The sequence below is a fragment of the Festucalex cinctus genome, chromosome 8 (assembly GCF_051991245.1).
Source record: "Festucalex cinctus isolate MCC-2025b chromosome 8, RoL_Fcin_1.0, whole genome shotgun sequence".
In the NCBI taxonomy this organism is placed as follows: domain Eukaryota; kingdom Metazoa; phylum Chordata; class Actinopteri; order Syngnathiformes; family Syngnathidae; genus Festucalex; species Festucalex cinctus.
The window spans coordinates 24,709,988-24,715,525 of NC_135418.1; positions in this window are offsets into that span (position 1 = coordinate 24,709,988).

Here is a 5,538-nt window from a genome sequence, read left to right on the forward strand (position 1 = left end):
AGAACACGGGCGTTACTCATACATAGCTGGCTTAAGTCTGTTAGTGGCTTCTGGCCTCGTCGCTCATCGCGCCGCGCATGACGCTGACCTCGCTGATCCGAAGGCAGCTGCACGATAATGAGCGCTTTCAGGTGGACGGGAAGCTCTTTTTAAGAAACAAACCGCAAGGAAGACAGGGCCATCTATTCTTTGTAAGGTAAAACGAGTACAAACTACAAAGGCACTCAGCACAGGTCAGCGCCGATCCTTATAGATGAAGTATACTTTTCACAACACTTGTCTTTGCTCCCATTTTTCATGATGTCATTTGAAAGATTTTTTTTTTTTTTTTTGGGAGTACACAAACTTAAAGAGATACTTTACTTATTTAGCCATTTTTGGCAGTCAAACATTAATATTTTGCCTATAATAATTTTGATATTTTCATTATGTTTCATGTCACAATTAGTACCTTTAAAAGCACATTTTGCAACTTGCTGTCGCCTGAAAATGACATCACAAGGGCTCAGATAACCAATCACAGCTCACCTGTTTTCTAGGTTTGGTCATGTAACATTCACAAGCTGAGCTGTGATTGGTTAACTCAGCCCTTGTGATGTCATTTTCAGTCGACAGCAAGTTGCAAAAGGTACTAATTGTACATGAAAAATAATAAAAATATCAAATTTATTATTATAGGCAAAATATTAATGTTTGACTGCCAAAAATGGCTAAATAAGTACAGTATCCCTTTAATTTGTGTTCGTGAGCACATCTCCTTTGCCGAGACAATCCATCCACGTCAAAGGTATGGCATGTCGAAATTCTGATTAGATAGCATGATCAGTATTCTTATCATTATCCATTTTTTAATCTTTTATTATTTTATATTATTTTATTTTTTTATTTATTATTAGCATTAGTATTAGTATTAGTATTAGTATTACAGACTACTACTTTTCTGACTGCCCCAGTATCCCACATTAAAGTATGAACATTTATTAGAGTGGCCTTTTATTGTGAGCAGCCAAATGCACACTTGTGTAATAACCATGCTGTCTAATCAGCATCTTGATTTGCCACACTTCTGAGGTGGCAAAGGAGAAGTGCTCATTAACACAGATTTAGGCAGATTTGTGAAGAAAATTTGAGTCAAATAGGCCTTTTGACCTAAAAAAAAAAAAAAAAAAAAAAAATGGAAGCAAAAACAGGTGTTGTGTTTATATTATTCAGTTCAGTAAATACTACAGTATTGGATATAAATACAATAAATAATCAAAGAATCAAATTTCTAGAGTACTCATAAGGGTTGTAGGAGAGCCTGAAGCTTATCCTAGAAATTCTGTAATTTTCTTTAATGGTTAAAATTCGCCTCTAAATTCACAGAAAATTATCCAACATCAAAACTCACTTCACTCCGAAACAAAGGATTAATTTTGCACATTTTTCTTTGGCTTTTGTGCATCCTCAACGGTGTTGCATCCTGTAACAATGGCCGAAATGATTTGAGTCGTAATCTCTGTTAATTACTCTGCTTTACGTTCTGTATTGGAATAAGTAACAGGTTGTGTATTCACATTCCCGCCATGCTGGGCGCCCTGTAATCCCCCTCGTCTGGCAAGTCGAAATGAGGGGTGGGGAAGAGGGGCCCAACCACCTAAAAGTGAAATCTCCTCTCGTGAGGATAAATGTAATGGATGTTGGCTGGAGGGGGCCTAATAAAGATGACGGCACGCATTCATATGCATTCGCTTGTGTGCTCAGCTTGGCCAGGTCTGCCTCGCAAGTCTTAACAAAGGGGAGGAAGGAAGCCAGGGGAGGGCTTGAGTCAAATGCCTCGGGGGGGTGTGGGGCAACAACACGCGCGCGCTGACGTCCACACCCACACATACCAACCAAACAGTGGTCCTCCAGCTTGCGCGGGTCTCTTAAGCCTGAAGTTATAGAGGGACAGCTGGGCTAGCATGCTCGGCATGGGCTTATGTTCGCTTTAGTGGCCAAGTCCTGCACACATACGCTCACATACATATACAGGAACAGTTCCCTTCAAAAGTATTGGAACGCCAAGGTCAATTCCTTTGTTTTTGTTGTGTACTGAAGACATTTAGGTTTCAGATCAAAAATCTAATCTACTCAACTTCATTTATAAAGCACTTTAAACAACCATTGCTCGTCTTTATTGATTATGTACATACTCTTGATGGTAAGAGACTTAGACTGCCTAAGTCAGTCAACAGACCTTAACCCAATAGAGCATGCATTTTACCTCCTGGGGAGGAGACTGAAGGGAGAAACCACTAGACACAAACGAGCTTTTAATTTTTTAAATAACCAATTTGGGGATAATTTTATTTTATTTATTTTTTGTATTATTTCTTTTCATTTCTTTATTCTTATTCACTGAATGTCTTTACTTTTTTAATGGTATTTTATTTATTTAACTGCTTTTTAATAAGATTTTTTGTTTTATGTATAGTTTGACAGATTTCTTGAGATTCTTATGAAATATTTGGAGGGTCTTGTTTGTTAAAGGGTTCTATTTTTTTGTTAATTTTTTTTTTACTTATCAAAAAGCTTTTAAATATTCCTAGGTTATTTTTCATTTACCTTTTGTGATTTATTTTGATTTTTTTTTTAATGGAAACATTTCTCTAATTTTTTTAAATGTATTTATTTGTTTAATTGTGTTGATTTTTTTAAAGACTAATTCTGATTTTTATTTTTTTTTTTATGACAAAATGTGATTATTTTTCACTACCTTTTGAGGTTTTTAAAAAAAGTTTTGGATTTGTTTTATTTTCTAAATGTTTTTTATGCACACCCACACCCACACACATGCCAGACAAACAGTGGCCCTCCAGATTGCGCCCCGTGGGTCTCTAAAGTCTGAAGTTATAGACGTGACAGCTGGGCTAGCACACTCTGCATGGGCTTTGCTTGCTTTAATGGCCAATTCCTGCACACACTCACACACAAATGCACACGCACGCTCATACACACAGGATGCACCATCCTGTTTATTGTTGACTTTTCACAGTAGCCTGTCAACCTGGGAGGCCTCTGCAGTCGCATTACAGCTGTTTGTCAGATCGTGTGCGGACGCTTTGCTGTGAAATTTCGGGGTTGAACTACAACAAATAGTCCAAATTTAATTCTGTCAACAACAATTGGGAGACAAAGTTGCTGTTTTTTTTGTTTGTTTTTTGTTGTTGAAAGTTTTGATCACAATTTATGATCATCCTCTGTCAGTGCGGAATTTTCAAATTGTAAGTACATTAAGTTCAAAATGGGCGTGGTGGTGGACCAGGTGAAATACAATTAGTTTTTTTTAAGAGTCATAATTGTCGTAATTTGATAATAATGGTATTATGTAACAAATAATGGTATTTCTTGTTTAAATAACATTGACTTTGTTCTGTGAAAAAAAACCCATAACAATTCCACTATTGGAATATTTATTTATGTATTTATTTTGATTATATTTTCTTAAGGATATCTGTGGATTTTTTTAATTTCCTTTTTTAAGTAGTTTTTTTTTTTTTGTTTTTGTTTCATTTATTTGTTTGTTTCTTTCTTTAGAGAAAACATGTTTCTGTTATTAAAATGTTTTTATTTTATTTTTTTTAAAGTTTCCTTTAAATTATTTGGCTTAATATATAAAAACTTTTTTTTTGTGCAAATTGTTTCATATATTTGTGAAAGATAACTAGATTTTTTAAAATTTAATTTCATTTCATGTTTACAATATTTGTTTTTACATTTTGTTGAATTCTTTTTGATAACTTTCTTTACATTTTTTATTATTGTATCTTTAAAATGATCTTATTTTTATTTTTTAAATATGCATTTTGAATTTTTTTTCAAGATTACAAATCTTTCTTTGATTTTTGTGAGTTGTTTGTTTGTATGTTTGTTTGTTTGCTAGCATTGTTGGTATATTCTAATCTGTCGATAATCTGTTGTAAATTGTTTGAAACAACAAAAAGCACCAGCTGTCCTGCTAGATAAATATATATATTTTTTCTTCTTAGAGTGCAAAAACAAGAGGGCTTAAAAGTCAAAAAGCAAGACTCAAAATAAACGCAGTTTACAAAGCAAAATTTGCATTTTGTGTCAAAATTAGACCGTTGCTCCTCAAATGAAGTCAGATATTAAAAAAAAAACTGCTACACAAAAGAAAAATACATATTCTGAGCCTTGAAATGGTAATGCATATAATGAGATGTAAAGCTTAACAGACATGCATTGGAAAGGGAGCTGGTTGATAAAGGGACAGTTCTGTGTTGACAACTGGTCAGCAAGTTAAAGGGAGGGGCCGGGTCGGCAGTGTGGTCCACAACAATTGCCTCATTATTTGGCCAAAAGGGACACCTGTTTAGTTTGTGGTGGGCCTTCATTTGGGAGGGTGATGACGTCACACAGTTAAAAAAATAAATAAAAATGTGTGGAGCCACTTTCTTACGTGAATCTTGAAACAAAATTACACTAAATACTTGAAAAATGACTTCTAAACCATGAATATAAAACAATCCGGTGACAAACAGTTATGCTGATAACTGAGCGTGGCCTTTTTTGTGCCGTGTGACGACATTCTTCTGCCGTTTGTAACCTCAAAATGTCGTATGTCATTGTAAAAGAGGACCTCCCTTTTACTGTACCTATTGTTCTGTCACTTCAGAAACACTACTGGAATGTACAGAACCCCAGACATGACGTAGTGGGTAAAAAAAAAATTGTGGTCTACAGACGTCTGCTAGTTCAATGCTAACACACAGTGCTAATAAAACAAGGACAGTTGCGGTAATAATTGTAAAGGTTACAACAACAAAAAATCCTATTTGAACACAAGCAGTAGCAACACAGCAGACAATGCTCACAGCCACATGCATATATTCTTTATCCTCTGCAAAAAAAAATAAAAAATACAATTAATAATATTTTTGCAGCTTGTAGCACATCTGTATGGGGCAGCACAGTGGACAACTGGTTAGCAGCACATCCGCCTCATATTTCTGAGGTTGTGGGTAATTGAAATCCAGGCTTAGGCCTTCCTGTTTGGAGTTTCATATTCTCTTTGTGTGGGTTTTCTCCAGGCACTCCGCTTTCCTCCCACATTCCAAACACATGCATGGCAGGTGGCGCACTCTAAATTGTCTGTGAGTGTGAATGGTTGTTTGCCCATATGGGTCCTGCAAGTAATTGGCTGTCGACTAGTTCAGGGTGCCTCTCCTTACCCAAAGTCAGCTGGGACAGGCTCCCGCAAACCTAAGTGAGGATCAGCGGGACAGAAAATTGATAGATATGGCTTGGCTGTATGTATTTTACTGCCCCCTAGTGGGCCAGATCGTGCAAACCAGATGCAAAGTTTGTATTGTTGTTATTATTAGTAGTATTTTATTTTATTTTATTACATTATATGTTTTTTGTTTTGTTCTGTTTTTTACATATTATTAATATTGTAGCGTGACATTTTTCTGAATAATTTTTAATTTTTTTATTCATTTATTGACGTCCGAGTGGGAATCAAATGGAGCGCGTCTTTTCCAGAAACTGCGTTAG